The sequence below is a fragment of the Lissotriton helveticus genome, chromosome 11 (assembly GCF_964261635.1).
Source record: "Lissotriton helveticus chromosome 11, aLisHel1.1, whole genome shotgun sequence".
NCBI classification, from domain to species: domain Eukaryota; kingdom Metazoa; phylum Chordata; class Amphibia; order Caudata; family Salamandridae; genus Lissotriton; species Lissotriton helveticus.
In genome coordinates this window covers 65918792-65942099 of record NC_136072.1, presented here as the reverse complement: position 1 = coordinate 65942099, position 23308 = coordinate 65918792, and the positions used below count along the sequence as shown (strand labels likewise).

Below are 23308 nucleotides of genomic sequence, written 5' to 3'. Positions count from 1 at the left end.
CTAATGTGTGTAAAGTCCGCTCAGCTGGTGACTGCGGATTGGGAAAAAATGTCTTAAGTATCACAGGCTCATTGAGATGAAAATCCGATGGTACTTTGGGCATGTACTTCGGGTTGGTGCGTAGTATCACAGAGTCAGGTGTGAATTGCAAGAATGGTGGCTTAATGGTGAATGCTTGCATGTCACTCACTCGTCTGGCCGATGTTAGTGCCAGCAGCAATGCAACCTTCCAAGTGATGAACTTGAGATCGACCTTATGAATAGGCTCAAAGGGATGGCGAAGAAGCTGTGCTAGGACTATATTTAAATGCCAAGATGGAGGTGGCCGGCGTACAGGTGGAAACATACGAAATAAGCCTTTAAAGAATTGTTGTATTATCCTTGAGGAGTATAGAGAAGTCTTACCGTCTTGACGGTAACGTGATATGGCGGCCAAGAACACTTTAAGTGTTGAGTGCGCCAAACCTGATTTAGCGAGCTGCAAAAAGAAGGGTAATATCGCTTCTGGCTTCGCAGTCATTGGATGCAAATTCATAGTTTGGCACCAAACACAGAAACGTTTCCACTTTAGTTTGTAAGTTTTGTTTGTGGAAGGCGCCCTAGCATTGGCCAGGACTTCCTGACAGTCTTGTGGAATGTTCAAGTGCGCAAACTCGTGGTGTTGAGGAGCCAAGCCGATAATTTCAGAGATTGAGGGTCTGGATGAAACACCTTGCCTTCTTGGATTGTTAGAAGGTGTGGAATTCTGGGCAGTTGAATTGGCTCGCATTCTGATAGAAGGAGAAGCTGCGTGAACCAATATTGTCGTGGCCACCGTGGAGCAATCAGGATAATTCGACACGGTTGCTTTCTCATTTTCTTGATGACTTTGGGTATGAGCGGAATTGGCGGGAAGGCGTAGGCAAAGATCCGTTCCCAATTGAGTGAGAGAGCGTCCCCGCAAGAGTCCCTGTGGGGAATCCAGCTCGCAAAGTGAGTACATTTCTTGTTCTGATAAGTTGCAAACAGGTCCAGATCGGGGAGACCCCATCTCTGGAAGATCCGATCCAGCGCCGGCTGATGCAGTTCCCATTCGTGAGTGCTGTTCTTGGATCTGCTCAGCGAATCTGCCAATACATTGGCTACTCCCGGAACATGCACCGCTGACAAGTTGATGTCGTGATCCAGAGCCCAAGTCCAGATCTCTTGAGCCTGTTGAGACAACCGGGCTGATCTTGTGCCCCCCTGCTTGTTCAGGTAATGCATGCTCGTTGTGTTGTCTGTTCGAATCAACACTGTGGAGCCTTGTAGGATTGCCAGAAAGGATTTTAGGGCGAGGAAAATGGCTCGTAACTCCAGCAGATTGATGTGCCATTTCTTCTGTTGAGCGTCCCATTTGCCGCTGATCGTCATCCCTTGAAGGTGAGCGCCCCAACCTTCTAGGGAGGCATCCGTGGTCAAGATGAACCTTGGGACTTCTGCGAGGAAGGCACAGCCGATTTGTAGGTTGCGTGCCTGACTCCACCACAGGATTGTGTCCTTCATTCGAGGCGTCAGTGTAATGAGATCCTCGAAGGACCCCGATACCTGCACCCATTGGTGACTGAGTTCCTCTTGTAATGGTCTCATCCTCAGACGACAGTTTGGAGTGAGAGGGATGCACGAAGAGATCATCCCTAGGAAAGATTTGAATCTCCGAACAGAAACGTACTCTTTTCTGAGGAGTGTGGTTGCCATCGTTCTGATCTTTTGCTGCCTTTCGTTTGAAATGAAGACCTGGGCGAGCTTGGAATCCAGTGTTGCTCCTAAGAAGGACTTTCTTTGAGATGGAATTAGATCTGACTTCTCGAAGTTCACTGAAAACCCCAGGCTTTGAAAGAGGCAAAGGCATTTTTGGACATGGTCGTTTGCTGTGGCGTAGGAATTGGCCTTGATAAGGCAATCGTCCAGATAAGGGTATATTTGAATTCCCTGTAATCGTAGGTGCGCCGCTACGGGTGCTAGCATTTTCGTGAATACTCTCGGGGCTGAACGTAGTCCAAAGGGAAGCACCTTGAATTGGAAATCCCTGCCAGCCACTCTGAACCTTAGGAACTTCCTGTGTCTGGGGAAGATAGGGACGTGGAAGTAGGCATCCTGAAGGTCGAGTGTTGCCAAGTGGTCCCCTTCTGCCAAAAACTGTAGGATCTCCTGGAGTGTTAACATTCTGAACGTCAATTTTTTGATGAATTTGTTCAGGGCACGCAAATCGAGGATTGGGCGCCATTCCCCTGATTTTTTGCGTATCAAGAAAAAACGAGAGTAGAAACCTGTCCCTCTCTGGTGTCGAGGTACTCTCTCGATTGCCCCTTTTCGAATCATGGAATTGATTTGGATGAAGAGTTCCTTGAGATGTGCTGGGGGCGGCCCTTTTGGAGGAGAATTTGGAGGGGTTTTTACAAATTCTAAAATGTGTCCCTTGGATACCACATCCAGCACCCATTTGTCTGTAGTAATCTTGGACCATTTTGAGTAATGTTGGGATATTCTTCCTCCAATTTGTTTTTGGCGGGGACACTTTGGCGGCAGGAAGTGAACTTCACTTCTTGTTGGTGTTATCTCTTCCACGATATGTTGGTTTTCCTCGGGGCTGTGTGTAAGAGTTACGTCTTTGGCCATAAGGCTGTTGCTTATATGGCTGGTACCTCTGTGTGTTTTGAGAAGTGGTGTAGTTACGCTGTTGGTAATATCCTCCCCTATTGGAGAAATTTCCCCTTCCTCTTGCGCCACGAAAGGAAGATTTACGAAACTGCAGAGTGCCCAAAGATCGTGCAGTTTCAGTATCCTTTTTGATGGCCTGCAAAGCTTCATCCACGTGCGAGCCGAATAGGAACTCGCCATCATAAGGCATATTTAAGACCTTGGACTGTACTTCATGTCTAAAAGATGTAGATTTCAACCATCCCTCTCTCCGAAGGACTGCGGCTCCTGCCAATTGTCTGAAGCCTGTAGCTGCTACATCCACTGCGGCGTCAATGATCTCTGACGATGCACACTCCCCTTCTTGTAGAATTTTGATCGCCTCAGACCGGTCCGGTTCAGGCAGTTTCTTAATATAAGGTGAAATGTCAGACCACATTTGCCTATCGTATCGGCCAAGAATCGCCATAGAATTAGCAACCCTGACTGTGGTTGCTGCAATCGTGGAGACTTTTTTGCCAATGGTATCGAGTCGTCTTCCGTCTCTATCTGTAGGCGTGGAGATTTGAGATGATGGGTTTTTCGCCCTCTTTTGAGCTGCTTGTGCAATGACTGAGTCTGTCTTGGCCTGTCCAATCAGGCAAGCCGGTGAAGAAGCAGGCGCTCTGTATTTTTTATCCACTCGTGGCAAAACTGGAGGTAAAGAGTTTGGAGTGGCCATGATTTTTAGACCTTCTTTCCAAATAAACTCTATGATCGGTATCGACCAGCTCTGTCTTTGGGAGAGATTCTTGAAATCATACAGGAAACAATCATCCTGTTTTGTCTCCATGGTAATGAGAAATCGTTTGGTAGCGTTATCCATAATTCTATGGAAATTTGCAATATCCACCGGTGGTGATTCAGCCTTCGGCTGTTCATCTGGAGCAGGGGAGTCAGCCTGATAATCTTCATACTCCGACGAATCCGAGTCATCCAATTCTCCTTCTTCCTGAGCCTCCTCTTCAGAGTTGTCGTCCACCGGTTGAGTAGATGGTACCGGCATGGATGGGGCATGTACCGATTCTTCCCTGTTAGGAGGGACCGAATGCGGAGTACCTCTAGGCGGGGGGGAAGTGATGTGTGATTCGCCCGATTCCGAGGGCGGAAATCGTTGATAATAATCATCCAACATGGACATCAAATTTCTAAATAATTCCATGGGCATTTGTGTCCCTGACGGGGGTGCAGGATCCAACCCTGTGTGTTGCGTCACCTGCTCCTCTTCCTCTTGTTCCTTAACGTGTATGAGCAAGTCAGATGGACTTGTAGCCGCCGGAAACAAGTCTCCACCAGAGTCCTCGTCGGAATCCAAAAGCCTGTCTGGCATCGTGAGTGGCGACATACATGTAGACTCTGATGGGCGTTGTAAAATCGCCGCAGTGGTGGCTGGAGAAGGCAACGATATGGTGCTGCTCTTTGCAGACCATACTTGAAGATCTGTGCAAGTTGACAGTTTTGGCGTCATTGGATTCCCTTGGGCAATCGAGAAGTCCTGTGGCATTGACTTTGCTGTGAGGGACGAACTCGCCGTCGTCGACGACTGTGGCTGGAGAGGTCTCGTCGACGATCCATTTTTCGATGTCGACGACGTCGTCGTCGTCGACGGAACAACTTTCGTCGTCGACGGAACAATTTTCTTCGTCGACGGGGCCGTCGACGGGACCGTCGACGGGGCCGTCGACGGCGTTATCTTCTTCGTCGACGAGGCCGTCGTCGACGACGACTTCGTCGACGGGGCCGTCGACGGTGTCTTCTTCGTCGACGGTTGGATCGTCGACGGAGTCTTCCTCGTCGACGATGAGTCCGTCGACGGGTGCTTCGGCGACGGTGAAGCCGTCGACGGCAAGGCTTTCTTCGTCGACGGTAGTGTCGACGGGATGGGATTTTTCGACGCTGAGGAGGGCTTCGTCGACGGAGGCTCGTCGACGGTAGGTGACATTTTCTTCGTCGACGAGATGGGACGAATTTGAACATGCACATAAGTAGGTGAGGACACCGAGGACACCACTAAAGAGGGTTTTGGTGAGGAGTAGGTCACAGTAGAAGTGACTGTAGTGGCAGTCTGACAGGAAACCGGCAGAGAAGGTGCTGCCTTGGTTGTAGGCCTCTGAGGTGACAATAAAGGGACAGTTTTTTTAATGACAGGCTGTTTGACAGATTTTTGACAGGCTTTCTTCACCTTAGAAGTTGAAGGTTCCTCAGCAGCGTGCTGGGCCTGTTTCGCCACCTTAGCCTTAGGGGTAGTTACTGTACCCTCAGCTATTCTCTTCCTAGATCCCATAGAAGACATAGAGGCCAAACTTCCTACCTCAGAGAGTGGCAAGTCCTTGTCCTTATTCCGTTGTATCCATAGTAGGAGGCGACCCTCTCTGTCCCTGAGGGTTTTAGTTGGAAAAGTGCGACAAATCTTGCATTCCTTAGCCTGATGGTCTGGATACAAGCAGTAAATGCAGAGAGAATGAGGGTCTTCCTTGAAGAGCCTTGCCTTGCCACAAGAGTCACAAGCCCTGAAAAGGGACTTAGATGTGGACATGTTGGAAAGAAGAAACTTTCAAAATTTCAAAGTAGAATAAGAAAAAACTGAGCAGAGCTCAGAGAGACTCCCTATCACACGACGTGCGGTAAAAAATCTGACAGCCTGGGTCTCTGGGGAGAATACCTAGGTGGGAGCTGTGGCCTGATTGGCTGCAGTTTGGTCTAACATAATGACTTGGATGGTCACTAATGTGGAAGTTTTTTCATTGGTAGCTGAGGCTACTTCACTTCCTGGTTTATTGTAACTGTTATTTGCTATGTACAAATGGCTTATTACTGCTTTTTTATATACCGTGGGACTCCTACTCCGACGACGGGGAATGATTCAGGCATGTGAATCTATGAAAGACACCCCAAATACTGGAGAAGAAGAAATACTTTTATTTGATTTGTTAAAATCGTAAAAGGGTGGAACATACCACCATGTGGTAAACAACAACATATAGAATAAAACATGCCAGTGTGCTGGGCAGTATTGCACAAATATACATGATGAGTAAAAACAGGGAGAGCGCTTTTAAATATACAAGAAGAATAAAAACAGGAGTAGCACTTTATAAGGTAATGGCCCTCTCATTAGAAGATTGGGGCCAGCAAATTACTGTTATAACAAGGGATGCAGCACACGTTAGGGCTTATATTTGATTAAATGTGTCTGTCCCCCCTGTCTCAAGTAAAGTGCTTGCAGTGTCTTGGAATAAAAGAGAAGAGGGAGGAGAGTAGGCTGTGAAGTGCATAAAGGATGATCTGGGTCCGGTGCGAAGTGTCCATATGTCCTAGTTCCTGTTTTGCTGCTGCCTTTTTTTCAAGCTCTTGAGCCGCAAATGTCAGGAATTTTATTGTTTTGCAGGAAAGTTGTATTGAAGACCCACTGAGGCATTTTATTACAGCCGCCCTGCAGGTCCCAACTTGTGTTTCTCTTAGGGTTTGGCCTCAGGAGGATCTTCCTTAGATTGTGTAAAGCTGGGCAAATACATAATAGATGTAATAGCTACTCTTTTTCCTTGTCACAGAGGCGACAATCCAGAGATGGCCAAGTCCGTAACAATTTTGGGGTAAGGTCTTTGATATGAAACCACCCCAATCTCAGTAAGCTTAGTTTCCTCTTATAGTGATCCCTGAAGCATTCTCGTAAATAGGATTGTTGTTTCAGTTGTTTGTACGTTGGCATCACAATCCAGGCATGACTTTTGCCAGCCACTAATGCTTTGTCTATTTGCAACAATGCTTGTTTGATGGCTTTGTTAGTGATTTGTTTAAAAGCAAGATATGACATTGGTGAATGCCAAGCTTCGTCCAGGTTTAGCAATAGAAGCGCTTGCCTAAGCGTCTTGCATGTGGAATTGGCCTGCCTAGCCTGTTTTTCAACCTCTTCCCAGCAGTGATGGGCTAGCGTGTTATCTTCAGCGGCCCTCATTCACCAGTAATATTTGGCCAGGACCCCTTGTCTTGTCGGTATCTGGTTTGTTAATCCGTATTCCAGGCGTATTTGCGCTTGGGAAATATGGCGCGGAATTAAGAACAGTTTTTTTAACAATCTTGATGGTGAGTGGAGCTTTATATTTTTTCTTTACAAAAATAAAATCCCATTTTGGGATTTTCTTCTTGTAAAGAAAAAACAAGCATTTACAATGCAACGGTTCCGCCTTTGCAAAAGTTAGAGCTATTGGCATTGTAAATGACAAAAATGTTATTTATGTGTTGGTTTTGAAAACAGATAAATAAATGGCATTGTAATTTACATTGCCAACAGCTTAATCTCTCGCAAATGTAAGACCTATTGTACCCTACTGGACGAGCTCAGCAGACAGCAATTACTACCACACACACACACCCAGAGCCAGCCACACACACACACACACACACACCAAGAGCCACACACACACACACACACACACCCAGAGCCACACACACCCACACACCCAGAGCCACACACACACCCACACACCCAGAGCCACACACACACCCACACACCCAGAGCCACACACACACCCACACACCCAGAGCCACACACACATACACACACACCCAGAGCCACACACACACACCCAGAGCCACACACACACACCCAGAGCCACACACACCCAGAGCCACACACACCCACACACCCAGAGCCACACACACCCACACACCGAGAGCCACACACACCCCCACATCCAGAGCCACACACACCCAGAGCCACACACCCACACACCCAGAGCCACACACACCCACACACCCAGAGCCACACACACCCACACACCCAGAGCCACACACACCCACACACCCAGAGCCACACACACCCAGAGCCCCACACACCCACACACCTAGAGCCACACACACCCACACACCCAGAGCCACACACACCCAGAGCCACACACACACACCTAGGAGAGCAAGCACAGCGAGGGGGCAGGGAAGCAAGCACAGCGAGGGGGCAAGGAAGCAAGCGCAGCGAGGGGGCAGGGAAGCAAGCGCAGCGAGGGGGCAGGGAAGCAAGCGCAGCGAGGGGGCAGGGAAGCAAGCGCAGCGAGGGGGCAGGGAAGCAAGCACAGCGAGGGGGCAGGGAAGCAAGCGGAGCCAGGGTTCAGGGAAGCAAGCGCAACCAGGGGGCAGGGAAGCAAGCGCAGCCAGGGGGCAGGGAAGCAAGCGCAGCCAGGGGGCAGGGAAGCAAGCGCAGCCAGGGGGCAGGGAAGCAAGCACAGCCATGGGGCCGGGAAGCAAGCACAGCCATGGGGCAGGGAAGCAGTCACAGCACCCCCTTGTGTCTCTTCCACAGAACAATTGTGGAGAAGTCGTCATGCGCCCAGGCCCTGGGAAGCTCTCCCTAATCTTGACATTGCAAGTAAAAGAAACGTCAGCAATCTCGCTGCAAAAACAAGTGAGTGTGTGTGAGATTTTGTGTGTGAGAGTGAGTGAGTGTGTGTGTTTCCACCCGTGGCCTCGATGTTGTTCACGCTTAAGATATGTTTTGTAAGTGCTGCCCCATTATCTCCTCACAAAGGTGCTGGTCACTCCTACACCTGCCTAAGTGGCACAGAGAACAGAGTTACATCCTAACGAAACAAGCCTTGATGCTGGGCATTTACGTTCACTTGTGTATTAACATATTCTTCTTCAAAACTTTATCTCTTATGTTAACGTCGCCAGTTAGCAGGGGCGTAGCTTCGGGGAGTTGGGAGAGTTACACCCCTAATAAATAAATTTTCTGGAAAATGGTTGGGAACAGAGGTTTTCAGTCTGGTATGCTTAGGTGAATGTCGGCTTTTACAAGGAATTGTTACAAAAACACAAAAGCACACTCTCCCTCTGCTTTGAAAATCTGAAACCCACCCCCATCACCCTAATCTTATGTTTAAAATTGTTTACTGTCTTGTGCCACTCCTCCCTCAACATTTCCAAAGTAAAAAGCAAATTCGTATTACATCTAACGCCTCATACAATGTTATATATACGCTCAAATTAATTACCCACTTCGCTACCAATTTGATCAAAAACATTCTCTTCAAATTGTATTGTTAGGGTTTCATTAGCCACAAATAACACGTCTCATTATTCAAATAAAACAAAATACAACGAAACAAAAAGTTTAACTTAAAATCCAATTGGATCGCATTCCTAAGTCGCTGGTACAAACTAAACTTCCCCATGCCCTTAAAAAATAAAATCATTTGACAAACAAACCGTATTCACGTTTGCGAGCGGGCGCTAAATGCGCCCTGACATCTGTATTAACCAGGTGTTCTATAATCCACTGTCCCCCATGTGGCAATGTCCCCTCATCGTTGTGCGCATGCGCACTAATGGTGCGCATGCGCATTTTAATTTTCATGACGTCTCACTACCCCGCCCATCAGGGACTGTACCCCCTGTTTGTGCACACATTTACGCAAGTGTGGGTGGGGCCAGTTGTACGTTGCCATGTCGCGCGCGCGATCTCCTACGCCGCTGTGATTAGTCAGCTCTGGCAGGCGCTGCGATGGCGCTTCCTACCAGAGGCAGCCTCGGCGGCAGAGGGGCAGCGCTGCGGGCGGACGCGGCTAAGGCGACCCTGCTTTGACCGGTGGCAGCAGCAGCAGCATGTCCCGCTGCGGCTGACGGGGGAGCCCGGGGCTGCCTCCACCTCTCCCCCACCCGGGAGCATGGAGCCCGCCGCCGCCGTGCCCCCGCTCAAGGAGGTGCGCTGGGATTCGGCCTCGCTGCCCCTGGACCAGCTCACCAGCCCACCAACAATCAGCTCCTACCGGCTGCCCCAGGTGGTGCGTCTGGACACCGATGAGTGCAGCGGCGCCGCGCCGGGAGGGGCCTGTGGGGAGCGGGGAGCCATGGTCCGACGCACCGGCTACGGTCACTGGCTGTGCAGGCGGCACCGGGCGCAGACAGCAGCTCTCCTGACTGACCTCAGCCTCCCCTTCAAAGGAATGGCTGCGGCATCAGCTCGGGAGATTTTAATTCACATAGTAGAATCCTCCTAAACCAGACTTCGATCCCTGAATCAATTTTAGACTCGTAAGTGTACCCAATCTAGAAGAGCTTGTGTGTGACGAGGAACAAGCATCCTTCCAGCCCCCCACTCCTTCACCTGACAAGACATGGCTGAATTACATCCACCATTGTTCAGACCAAAGATAACTATTTTCAGTTATTCTTACTGATCATATGTGAATCATTTACCTCCCTTTCTTCATAAAAAAGACTTTACCTCTGTGATACAACAGGCATAAACTTTTGCAAAGTACTTATTTATTAAGTCTAGGGCATTGGCTCTGTGAAGAGAAGCTATCTCTTGTGCCCAGCTGCATAACTATGATATTTTGAATGAATGACAGACTTCAGTTGGTCATGTTTTCATTAAAGCCTTAATCACAGTTAAAAAAAAAAAAAAAACAACAAAAATAGTAGAATCCTTTCTTAGGTATTACAACGTTCAACAGAAGTGCAGGTGACTTAAATACCAAGGGGCAGATTTAAAAGCCCCTTGCGCCACTTTTGCGTCACTTTTCCTATGTTATAAATGACGCAAAAGTGGCGCAAGGGACTTGTAAATAAGCCCCCAAGTTTGGGGGCGGTCAAGGTTGCGAATTTGCCACCGAGACACGACCAACTTTATTTCTCCTTGGACTCCAATTAGGAGTGATATTGTACTTGGGACAAGTTGAGGATGGTTGCTTGTCTAAAAAGAAGCCGATCTCTTGTTCAAAACGAAGACAGACTGGTGTGCAGTAGTTACCGTCCCACCGTTCTCCCTACCTCCTTGCTGTTGTGAGTACCAGTGTTCTGAATATGATGGGTCGCTGAGGAGTCCTGGTGCTGTAATTATGCCATACATCCCCACCGGACGCTTGTGTGGCATGGATCTCTACCTGGCATGCCCCTCAACTCTGCTTCATTTTCTGATGATTTGTTTGTTGGGCTAAAAGAGAGGAGTAGAATTGGGGTTCTTGAATATTCATGTGTTATACCGCTTTGTTTGTCTATTTTGTATGTCAATTACACAAAGGCATTAATACAGAAAACATACAGAATCACGTCTCGGGCTTACAAATTGGAGCACATCCGCATTCAAATTAATAAACTACTGTGTTTTCGTGATTAAATAGAATACTCCAGGGCCCTCCCTTCCTCTCTATCGCCCTCCCTTCCTCTCTATCGCCCTCCCTTCCTCTCTATCGCCCTCCCTCCATCTATCTATCGCCCTCCCTCCATCGCCCTCCCTCTCTATCTATCACCCTCCCTCTCTATCGCCCTCCCTCCATCTATCGCCCTCCCTCTCTATCGCCCTCCCTCTCTCTCTCTATCGCCCTCCCTCTCTCTATCGCCCTCCCTCTCTCTCTCTATCGCCCTCCCTCTCTCTCTCTATCGCCCTCCCTCTCTCTCTCTATCGCCCTCCCTCTCTCTATCGCCCTCCCTCTTTCTCTCTATCGCCCTCCCTCTCTCTATCGCCCTCCCTCTCTCTCTCTCTATCGCCCTCCCTCTCTCTATCGCCCTCCCTCTCTCTATCGCCCTCCCTCTCTCTCTCTATCGCCCTCCCTCTCTCTCTATCGCCCTCCCTCTCTCTCTATCGCCCTCCCTCTCTCTCTATCGCCCTCCCTCTCTCTCTATCGCCCTCCCTCTCTCTCTATCGCCCTCCCTCTCTCTCTCTCTATCGCCCTCCCTCTCTCTCTCGCCCTCCCTCTCTCTCTATCGCCCTCTCTCTCTATCGCCCTCCCTCTCTCTATCGCCCTCCCTCTCTCTCTCTATCGCCCTCCCTCTCTCTCTCTATCGCCCTCCCTCTCTCTCTCTCTATCGCCCTCCCTCTCTCTCTATCGCCCTCCCTCTCTCTCTCTCTATCGCCCTCCCTCTCTCTATCGCCCTCCCTCTCTCTCTATCGCCCTCCCTCTCTCTCTATCGCCCTCCCTCCCTCTCTCTATCGCCCTCCCTCCCTCTCTCTATTGCCCTCCCTCTCTCTCTCTATCGCCCTCCCTCTCTCTCTCTATCGCCCTCCCTCTCTCTCTCTATCGCCCTCTCTCTCTATCGCCCTCCCTCTCTCTATCGCCCTCCCTCTCTCTCTCTATCGCCCTCCCTCTCTCTCTCTATCGCCCTCCCTCTCTCTATCGCCCTCCCTCTCTCTCTATCGCCCTCCCTCTCTCTTTCTCCCTCCCTCTCTCTCTCGCCCTCCCTCTCTCTCTATCGCCCTCTCTCTCTATCGCCCTCCCTCTCTCTCTATCGCCCTCTCTCTCTATCGCCCTCCCTCTCTCTCTCTATCGCCCTCCCTCTCTCTCTATCGCCCTCCCTCTCTCTCTCTATCGCCAACCCTCTCTCTCTATCGCCCTCCCTCTCTCTCTCTATCGCCCTCCCTCTCTCTCTCTATCGCCCTCCCTCTCTCTCTCTATCGCCCTCCCTCTCTCTCTCTATCGCCCTCCCTCTCTCTCTCTATCGCCCTCCCTCTCTCTATCGCCCTCCCTCTCTCTCTCTATCGCCCTCCCTCTCTCTCTCTATCGCCCTCCCTCTCTCTCTCTCTCTATCGCCCTCCCTCTCTCTCTCTCTCTCTATCGCCCTCCCTCTCTCTCTCTATCGCCCTCCCTCTCTCTATCGCCCTCCCTCTCTCTATCGCCCTCTCTCTCTCTATCGCCCTCCCTCTCTCTCTCTATCGCCCTCCCTCTCTCTCTCTATCGCCCTCGCTCTCTCTCTCTATCGCCCTCCCTCTCTCTCTCTATCGCCCTCTCTCTCTCTATCGCCCTCTCTCTCTCTATCGCCCTCCCTCTCTCTCTCTATCGTCCTCCCTCTCTCTATCGCCCTCCCTCCCTCTCTCTATCGCCCTCCCTCTCTCTCTCTATCGCCCTCCCTCTCTCTCTCTATCGCCCTCCCTCTCTCTCTCTATCGCCCTCCCTCTCTCTCTCTCTATCGCCCTCCCTCTCTCTCTCTATCGCCCTCCCTCTCTCTCTCTCTATCGCCCTCCCTCTCTCTCTCTCTATCGCCCTCCCTCTCTCTCTCTATCGCCCTCCCTCTCTCTCTATCGCCCTCCCTCTCTCTCTATCGCCCTCCCTCTCTCTATCGCCCTCCCTCTCTCTATCGCCCTCCCTCTCTCTATCGCCCTCCCTCTCTCTATCGCCCTCTCTCTCTCTATCGCCCTCCCTCTATCGCCCTCCCTCTCTCTCTATCGCCCTCCCTCTCTCGCCCTCCCTCCCTCTCTCTCTCGCCCTCCCTCTCTCAATCGCCCTCCCTCTCTCTATCTCTCTCTCTCTCTCTATCGCCCGCCCTCCCTCTCTATCGCCCTCCCTCTCCCTTTCTATCGCCCTCCCTCTCCCTCTCTATCGCCCTCCCTCTCCCTCTCTATCGCCCTCCCTCTCTCTCTATCGCCCTCCCTCTCTCTCTCTCTATCGCCCTCCCTCTCTCTCTCTATCGCCCTCCCTCCCTCTCTCTATCGCCCTCCCTCTCTCTCTATCGCCCTCCCTCTCTCTCTCTATCGCCCTCCCTCTCTCTCTCTCTATCGCCCTCCCTCTCTCTCTCTCTATCGCCCTCCCTCTCTCTCTCTATCGCCCTCCCTCTCTCTCTCTATCGCCCTCCCTCTCTCTATCGCCCTCCCTCTCTCTCTCTATCGCCCTCCCTCTCTCTCTCTATCGCCCTCCCTCTCTCTCTCTATCGCCCTCCCTCTCTCTCTCTATCGCCCTCCCTCTCTCTCTCTATCGCCCTCCCTCTCTCTCTCTATCGCCCTCCCTCTCTCTCTATCGCCCTCCCTCTCTCTCTCTATCGCCCGCCCACTCTATCGCCCTCCCTCTCCCTCTCTATCGCCCTCCCTCTCTCTCTATCGCCCTCCCTCTCTCTCTATCGCCCTCCCTCTCTCTCTATCGCCCTCTCTCTCTCTCTCTCTCTATCGCCCTCTCTCTCTCTCTCTCTATCGCCCTCTCTCTCTATCGCCCTCTCTCTCTCTCTCTCTCCATCGCCCTCTCTCTCCATCGCCCTCTCTCTCTATCGCCCTCTCTCTCTCTCTATCGCCCTCTCTCTCTCTCTATCGCCCTCTCTCTCTCTATCGCCCTCTCTCTCTCTCTCTCTCTAACGCCCTCTCTCGCCCTCTCTCTCTCTCTCTCTCTATCGCCCTGTCTCTCTATCGCCCTCTCTCTCTCTATCGCCCTCTCTATCGCCCTCTCTCTCTCTATCGCCCTCTCTCTCTCTATCGCCCTCTCTCTCTCTATCGCCCTCTCTCTCTCTCTATCGCCCTCTCTCTCTCTATCGCTCTCTCTCTATCGCTCTCTCTCTATCGCCCTCTCTCTCTCTATCGCCCTCTCTCTATCGCCCTCTCTCTCTATCGCCCTCTCTCTCTCGCCCTCCCATCTCTCTCTCGCCCTCCCATCTCTCTCTCGCCCTCCCATCTCTCTCTCGCCCTCCCTTCTCTCTCTCGCCCTCCCTCTCTCTCGCCCTCCCTCTCTCTCTTTCGCCCTCCCTCTCTCTCTCTCTATCGCCCTCCCTCTCTCTCTCTCGCCCTCCCTCTCTCTCTCTCTCGCCCTCCCTCTCTCTCTTTCGCCCTCCCTCTCTCTCTCTATCGCCCTCCCTCTCTCTCTCTCGCCCTCCCTCTCTCTCTCTCGCCCTCCCTCTCTCTCTCTCGCCCTCCCTCTCTCTCTCGCCCTCCCTCTCTCTATCGCCCTGTTCTCTTCTCTTCTCACGTGCTGATCTGCTGCCCTCTTCCACCCTGCCTCCTTCTCTAACTCCCTGTTCTCTTGTCATCTCACGTGCTGAACTGCTGCTCTCTTCCACCCTGCCTCCTTCTCTAACTCCCTGTTCTCTTGTCATCTCACATGCTGAACTGCTGCTCTCTTCCACCCCGCCTCCTTCTCTAACTCCCTGTTCTCTTCTCTTCTCACGTGCTGATCTGCTGCTCTCTTCCACCACACCTCCTTCTTTAACTCCCTGTTCTCTTTTACTGTGCTTATCTGCTTTTCTCTTTCACCCCGCCTCCTTCTCTAACTCCCGGTTCTCTCAGACACAACCACACCACACACAACCAAACCACACGCGCAACCAGACACAACCACACACATGTTTATAAGCATTTTATCTTCTTTATTTCTCAAGCTCACTAATGCAAATGGAAACCTGTACAGCAGTGTCCTTACTGCAGTTTTCAGAATTGTAGCCAAGAAGTATCTACACCTACCAGAATGGCAACAATTGCTGCTTAGCCGACGAATTCCTTGACCACCCAACATTGGTTCTTGGATTATGCCTGCCATTATTATAAAACTGTTAACACATTTTTGCACACCATGTAACTTGCCTTATCTGCATACTCTCTGCTAATTTTATGTTATCAATTTGCAGGATTATGGCGGTATGCAGAGACCTGGAATTGTTGTCGACTACCAGACAAATCTGGTATTTGGTCGGCCTGCTGGAAGGTGGATGAAAAGAAAGATGATGCAATCGCTTGATAAACCCATTGGAGGGGCGTTTGTCGACAAAAAACCTAAATTGAGAAAACCTGGATCAAATGGCAATGCGGTCAAAAAAGGTATGTTTCTAGATAGACAGCTTCTGTGTTTTAGGTTTCGCCTCTCACCCCTGGACCAGAGTACCCCTACTCACCCCTAGATCTGAGCACCCGCTACTCACCCCTGGACCTGAGCACCCGCTACTCACCCCTGGACCTTAGCACCCGCCACTCAGCCCTGGACCTGAGCACCCGCCACTCAGCCCTGGACCTGAGCACCCGCCACTCAGCCCTGGACCTGAGCACCCGCCACTCAGCCCTGGACCTGAGCACCCGCCACTCAGCCCTGGACCTGAGCACCCGCCACTCAGCCCTGGACTTGAGCACCCGCCTCTCACCCCTGGACCAGAGTACCCCCACTCACCCCTAGATCTGAGCACCCGCCACGCACCCCTGAACCAGAGCACCCGCCACGCACCCCTGGCCAGAGCACCCGCCACGCACCCCTGGCCAGAGCACCCGCCACTCACCCCTGGATCTGAGCACACGCCACTCATCCGTGGACCAGAGCACCCCCCAGTTGAAAATTAACTTGGGTGAATCTGAAGGAGCTACATTTTAAGGTGTATTTCAGAGTGCAAAGTCTGTTACGATGAGACCCAGGGGCTTATTATGTCTGTGGTGCATTGAACCTAGGGGGCAAGTCAGAAGTGCTCACTATATCCTAGTTGGCTATTATTACTAAACCTTAGGCTTCCATTAGAGTCTAATGGGCCCCTTTCACTTGGACGCAACGTGTTGCTTGTATCTGATTTAGGATATTACATAAAATGTGACAATCGTGGCAGATCAGCTCTTACCTGTGCCCTCAGCTCTTACCTGTGCCCTCAGCTCTTACCTGTGCCCTCAGCTCTTACACCTGTGCCCTCAGCTCTTACCCCTGTGCCCTCAGCTCTTACCCCTGTGCCCTCAGCTCTTATCCCTGTGCCCTCAGCTCTTACCCCTGTGCCCTCAGCTCTTACCCCTCTGCCCTCAGCTCTTACCCTGTGCCACACATTGAATTGGAGATCTCTGCCTCGTTCACAGTTGATAGATGGACCATATCAATAATATTCATTGGCAGTCTGGGATGGGACAAAAACCTGACTGGAGGTGGTAGGGGGGTTTTGGGGAACTTGGACGATCACATTGTTTAAAGTTTGTCACTGTTAATGTGTACTCGCCAGCCTGGCACGCTGCTGCAGCCGGTGACTGCTCCTCTGAACTCTTCTCTCCTTCCCAGAGCTTAACACCAAGATGATTGGCTTAGACGAGTTCTTGCCCATGCTGCAGACAATTGCGAAGAACAAGGACTAGGGTACCTACGATGACTTTGTGGAGGGGCTGAAGGTCTTCGACAAAGAAGCCAATGGCTCTGTGATGGGCGCTGAGTTGCGACATGTACTAGTCACTCTGGGTAAGAGGCCATTTTGGCACAGTACTATTTTCAAGGCAGAGTATAATTGACTGCTGAACTCCCCAGCCCCCCTGCAGTGTTCAGGGCCCCCCTTTCTGATTCCGAGCTTAGATTTCTACCCGCGTCTGGATATTACAGTTAATGTGCCCTGTTTCAGCCTAACAAAGTGTCCTATCAATCTCATTTAACTGTACATTCTTTTGGGGCGAGGGAGGACGGGGACACGGTTGGGTTACAAGTGGTTTTTGGATTGCCCCTTCTACAGGCTAGAGCTTTGACTGACTAATAGTTAGTCTTGGTGAGCCATGTCCTGGAAATTGGTGGCCTCCTTGTCTTGTGGGTAGCGGCCACTTCAGAACATCTGCTCTGTCTGGTTTTACCCTGGTGGCTGGCTAGTCTCAGCAGCCAGTGCTGCTTCTGTGGCGGAAGTGTATTTGGTGGGTAAGTGCTGGGTCTGAAGCTGTGCGTGCTGCTGCATTCTGGGCAGTTAATCTGGAAGGTGTTTGATCGAAGCCTGTGTGCATTTTTGTCCTTTCCATTGTGCAGGTGAGAAGATGTGTCTGTATGTGTGGCTGTGTCTGTGTGTGTGTGTCTGTGTGTGTGGCTGTGTCTGTGTGTGTGGCTGTGTCTGTGTGTGGCTGTGTCTGTGTGTGTGGCTGTGTCTGTGTGTGTGGCTGTGTCTGTGTGTGTGGCTGTGTCTGTGTGTGTGGCTGTGTCTGTGTGTGTGGCTGTGCCTGTGGCTGTGGCTGTGTCTGTGGCTGTGGCTGTGTGTGTGTGTGTGGCTGTGTCTGTGTGTGTGTGGCTGTGTCTGTGTGTGTGGCTGTGTCTGTGGCTGTGTGTGTGGCTGTGTCTGTGTGTGTGTGTGTGTGGCTGTGTGTGTGGCTGTGTCTGTGTGTGTGGCTGTGTCTGTGTGTGTGGCTGTGTCTGTGTGTGTGTCTGTGTGTGTGGCTGTGGCTGTGTGTGTGTGTGTGGCTGTGTCTGTGTGTGTGTGTGTGTGTGGCTGTGTCTGTGTGTGTGTGGCTGTGTCTGTGTGTGTGTGGCTGTGTCTGTGTGTGTGTGGCTGTGTCTGTGTGTGTGTGGCTGTGTGTGTGTGGCTGTGTCTGTGTGGCTGTGTCTGTGTGTGTGTGCGGCTCTGTCTGTGTGTGTGCGGCTCTGTCTGTGTGTGTGCGGCTCTGTCTGTGTGTGTGCGGCTCTGTCTGTGTGTGTGCGGCTCTGTCTGTGTGTGTGCGGCTCTGTCTGTGTGGGGCGCTCTGTCTGTGTGGGGCGCTCTGTCTGTGTGGGGCGCTCTGTCTGTGTGTGTGTGTGTGGGGCGCTCTGTCTGTGTCTGTGTGTGTGTGTGGGGCGCTCTGTCTGTGTGAGAGTGGCTCTATATGAATGTCAGTGCAATCCATCACGTCATTAACAATTACAGACCTTCACATCGCCAACACCTTGGCATTGGTTTGATAGTTGAAATAATTGGGCAGTGTGGTGGTTATAATATTAATTATGGGTATCTCAAAATAAAGGCTTTGTCAATGTGAAGGGCATGTCTTTGAAATTGGATGGCCTCTTCTCCCTATTTCATTTTTTTCCAAATCCTTCGGCTCTCTCATTGACCAATCTGTGTCCTTCAAAGGGCATGTCCAGAAAAGAGCACAGACTTCTGAGTCCCAGCTTACATTAAAGCACATTATAAAGCTTGCCCTTCATCTTAAACATTTGTGGTTCACGTTCCAGGTACTTGTCTTATCATTTGCCCAATGAGGCCCCACACTACTCTCCCACAGTTCTCATTAACACCTGTCAAAGTTTCTCTTACGCGGTCGCTTTTCTAATCGCCAACAACAGACAATGTGAGCTTGTTTGCCCTTCTTTGAAATAATTACATGAGTTCCCTCTCCATTTCATAATCCACCTCGAAGTGTGTTGTGTGAGCTACAAGGCACTTCTCTTGAGTAAACCTGAATACATTGCCTCTAAACATGGCTGGTGGACCAAACACTGCTGGCAGTTCATCTCTGGCTAGGTTCTGTTATCTGCCGACATTCCATTAAATTCAGAGGCTGCTGTTTCATGATACTTTGATTTGCATCTCTGCACCACCACTGCCATGCACACACACACCACCACTGCCATGCACACACGGACACCAAAAAAGAATTTATGCAAAGCATTGTCATTTACAATGCCAGTAACTCAAACTTAAATGCTGCGAGACCTATTGCATTGCAAATGCTTATTTTCTATAGCTTTGCTTTTGAAGCAATTGCACCTCCTTGTCTTTATCTTACGACGTTTACAGCTAAAGCACGAGTGCGTCAAAGGTCTCGCATTTGAGAGACTTTGATCTATTTGCATTGTAAATGACAATGTTTTTTTATTTGTCTTCAGAAAATCTACCAGAGGTTTTTCAAACCATTCAATGAGACTCGGTGTAACACGTTGCCTTGCAGTCTGCCTTGGAGTCCTGCTCGCCTTGTCTCTTGGCTGTGCTCTTTTCCCTTGAGGGTTTCAGGTCACGGCCTGCTTGGTGGGGTTTGATTGCTTGCTTGTGGAGGGAACGAGATTGCGGGTCATTCCCTAATAAGAGTCCCTGGTGTTTTTTAAACGCTTATCTGGCACACCCTGGTGGCAGAGTAGTTTCTAAAGGGTTTCTGTCCACATTGAAGGCCTTCTCTTCTAGGTTCCAACCAAGTTATTGTAGTTGAACTAGCAGTATGTGTATAAATTAACGTTTATTTATCTAAAAAAATTTCCAGGCTTACAAGGAACAAATAAAAAGGGAGAGCGTACTCATTGCTACAAGTATCCTAAACAACCCAACAGTCAAGTCCTGGTGCGTTTCCAGCTTGCCCTCGCGGGTGACTGGGATACCGAGTCCTGAGAGAGAGATACCAGCCCTCCAGCATTCTAAATCCCAGGTACTGAACTGACTAAAACCTTACAGAGAATTCTTGAGTCAGATTCTTGGCAAAACAAACTTAACTTAAACTGCTACTTACTTACTCCCTCCCACGTATTAGGCTTAGGTCAGGTACACCGGGGTAGGCGTAGTTAGAAGCACCATTGACGATTAGTCAATGTATATATGTATGTATATCTTTTATCCATTTTAAAGTATCATATGGCTAAGAAACCATATCAATGCTTTTACAGTATTATTTTATAATCCTGCTTTTACTATATGCATTCTACTTAACCCTAAGTATTGCAATTGTAGCGATTCATTTCTCTTGTATGAGAAAAGAGACTGATCAATAAATAACACCTTTTATTGAAAACGCCCGTCTCTTCTTTTCTCTACAATCTGGTGAAACTAAGAATGCACGTATTGACTGAGTAAAATAGCTGTCTTTTGTTTTCACACGACTCTAGAGATGTACTCTTGATCAGGGAGAGCAAAGTTGTCATGTTCTATGGTTGTCAGAAACTAAATCCCTTCTTGTCTATCCAGGGAGGTTAAAATCCTCCTCGCCTATTCGAGAAAGTTTCTAGTGAACTCTGAGCTAGCTGGCACACAAAACTTAAGTCTAATATAGTCAGTAGAAGACCTAGTTACCCTCTGTCCTACGTCTATACTATTGAAGATATTATTCCAATGCGCAGAGCCTATTGGGAATATAGGAACTACACTACACCCCACTGACCCCACTGGTGCGGCCCTCAGACACAAACCACAGTGTAAATTTGGCCCCTGAGAGAACGTTTGTGAGTACCCATGACCTATGCTGTGCTTCCAAGCGCTGAGATACCCCCCTGGGGGTGATTCAAGCGCTATACACATTAAATAAAATCATTAATTAAATCAAACAGGTACACATGCTGCAAACGGATAAGTTAGTTACCATCAACAATTAGCTTGCAGCCTGTAATGCTGTGGATGCACTTGCACCCTTCCTGCCACCAGGGCTCACACTGCATATTGAATGTTCAGATCTGTGTACTCCTTCCTCAGCTTTGCAAATAACACTTCTTCCGTCCTGAGTTTCACCCAAAAAATTGTAGTTTCGCAGGAAATGAATTTCTTGGAAATGTGATGCCCACCCTCAATATTCCAGTCATCGCCCCCTCTGTACAAGGACTCCTCGGAGCTCATGGGCGTTCATAGACCTGGCATGGATTTTTCCATCCTATGGTCTGTCTGGACATACTCTAAAATTTAGAAGTCCTGCATATGTTCTCCCCGTTGTAAGATGCCTTTTCTAATAATATATTCTTTCTGCTTTTTTGTGATCTGAAATCTGAGTTCTTTACTTGCACTGTACACAAGACTTTTGCTGTTACTTTTGTAATAGTTAGTGTGCATTTGTTCTTGAGAATTTTGCTAAAGATGGTTTAAAACTTGTGTTTACTTTTAGGGTGAGAATCCCTTTGAAATCGTTGAACAAACGGGAGAATCGGTAGTTGAGGAAACAACTGATGCGAATGATGAAGACAATGACCAAAACGAAAAGGAGGACATTGATGGTGAAAACGATGAAAATGAGGAGCAGATAATGTGGAGGCAGAAAGTGCAGATGCGGATGATGCTGCTGACCCAAATGATTACTCTGGGGACTTAACAACCACTGATGAAAAGTAGTTGAGAAACTGCCCTGAAAGACCAAACACTTTAGCACACTGCATTGGTGGACTTTAAGAACAATTTTCCGCAAAGTTGAGCAGTTCGTTCACCCTGCATGCATTCCACTTCTGTTTTAATTGCCTATGGGCAAACCGGTTTTAAATTTTGTTTTTTTATTAAACTAAAGCTTGTATTAAGCACAGCAAATGCGTCAGTATTCTTCCAGTGTAAATTGATTTGTTCATGGTTACGTTTTGAGTAATTTTGAGCAGTTTGGGTTCTAAACATTCCAATGTGATTTTTTTTTTCAAGTTTTTAGCGCCCAATGTAGTGTTGTATATAATTCAAGCTGTTGTAGCAAAGAAACCCTGATTATGTCCTGCAGTAATAAAGGCTTACAACAAGATTATACACTTATTTTGCACCTCTCCTATATGGTACTGTCTACCTCAAAGAACGGGTACACTCAAGGTGGTGTATAATGTGTTTTATGCCCGGAGGTAGCGCCCCAGGGGGGAGCACTCGCCTGTTTAATGCTGATCAAAGGCTCTTTGCTGAGGTGTGAGATTGGAGAGGGGGCCGAGGGTATTCTGGGTGACGAGGTGTTACTGTAAGGCCTGGTAGCCTCTGGATAATGAGCAGAGGTGGGGATGGCAAGAAATATCCGCTCTGCCTATGGGGGCCTTGTGACACCAGCTGGGTGATTCACCCACCGAGGTGTTCCTTTCTTGCTTTAAAGTGTTCGATTTGTCTTGTGTTTTTTCTGCACTTTTATTTAGCGCGAACCCTATCGGAAGGTATTGCAGCGCTTTAAATGAACACTAGTTACATCACACAAGGTCACTTTTTAAACCAGATAAACAAGCATTTTCGGAAATTATGTAGAATATTCCTTTTGTGGAGTGCTGCAGTCGGGGCCGGAGCTGAATTTTAATCGGGGGGGGACTGCAGTGATGGACTGCAGTGTGTCTGCTGTTATACCAATGGCATAAATCACGCCACGCCAGACTCTGTACCCACAGGCACCAGCTCCCGACTGTCAGGGTGGTCGGGAGGCAGCTGGAAAGGTCTGAGGTACCAGGGAGAGGGGGCTGGACACAGACAGGGATGGAGGAACAAAGGAAGCAAGAAAGAGCGGGAAAGACGAGGAAGGAAAGGAGAGGAGGAAGAAAATTATGATAAGGAAGAAGGAGGAGGGGCGAAGAGAGGGATAAACGGAGGAGGGGGTTATGAGGGAGGAGAACAGAAGTGGATTGACAGAATACAGACTACGGAAATAAAGCGCGAAAACGAAGGAAGCAGTTGAGGCAGGCATGCAGGGTGGAAGGAGTAGAGGGGAAAGATCAACAGGATAGAAAGAAGAGAATGGAAGGAATAAAGCTGGGAAGCTGCACATTGGGGACACAAGAAATAATGAGCAGAAGTAGAGACGGAGAAAAGCAGAAGCACAGAGAAAGAGACTGAAGAGGATGGGGCAATGTTGGAAAGAACGAGGAATGAGGTAAGAAAGAGAAAACCGGAGCGAGAACAAGGAAGGTGGAATGAAGAAGAGGAAATCAAATAAGGAAGGCAGTAATAAAGAAGATATGAGAATACAGGTGATGAAGTTGTAGAAAATATGGAGGAAGGGGAAGAAAGGAGAAAGTACACCAAAGCATGTAAGAAAATAAAAGATGCATCGAAGATGAAGAATGGGAGACGGAGATTGACAAAGAGGAATACATGAAGGAGGAGACTGAGGGAAGGTGATAGAAATGGGAGGAAAGTGAACAAGTCAGTGTAAAGTGGTAGGTGGAATGAAGCATGGGCCGCAAAGAACACCAAATAAGAAGCGAGAAAAACTAGCTCTGGCATTGCGCGGAGTGGGGCGGGGGAGCGGCTTCCTTTCAAGTCTGATGCCGAGGCATGGTGTGGGATGTGGCTGGTGATGTGCACGCGCCTGGCTCACATGAACTGAATTGAATCCGCAGTTTGGGGAGACTTTTCGGAACAACTACACAAACACAATTAGGAGGGGACCCAAGGGAAAGTTTAACGACCGAGCTCTGGATACATTCCCTACAGTATACTCATAACAACAAAGGTACCAGAGGGTCAAATAGTGGCAAGTGTACTCGGACTGGGACTAGATACTGATACCAGCAGCTACACCCTGACTCTTATAAAACTAGTAAGATAAGCCAAACCT

At 49.5% G+C, this 23308-nt stretch overlaps 1 protein-coding gene across 6 annotated transcripts in view; it reads left to right on the top strand.

Moving 5' to 3' along the window:
* Positions 1-21397, top strand: part of LOC144790811 (uncharacterized) — a 69252-nt gene extending 47855 nt beyond the window's left edge. For 2 of the 6 annotated variants that reach the window (XR_013602252.1, XR_013602253.1), the window contains exons 4-6: positions 15010-15199; positions 16401-16574; positions 20915-21389. The gene's annotated coding sequence lies outside the window, so the exon portion shown is untranslated. Of the gene's footprint in view, positions 1-10317; positions 10477-15009; positions 15200-16400; positions 16575-19315; positions 19478-20914 lie in introns of those variants that run through there. The other 4 variants (XR_013602255.1, XR_013602257.1, XR_013602254.1 and 1 more) reach the window with 4 other exon arrangements.
* Positions 21398-23308: the final 1911 nt, after the last annotated feature.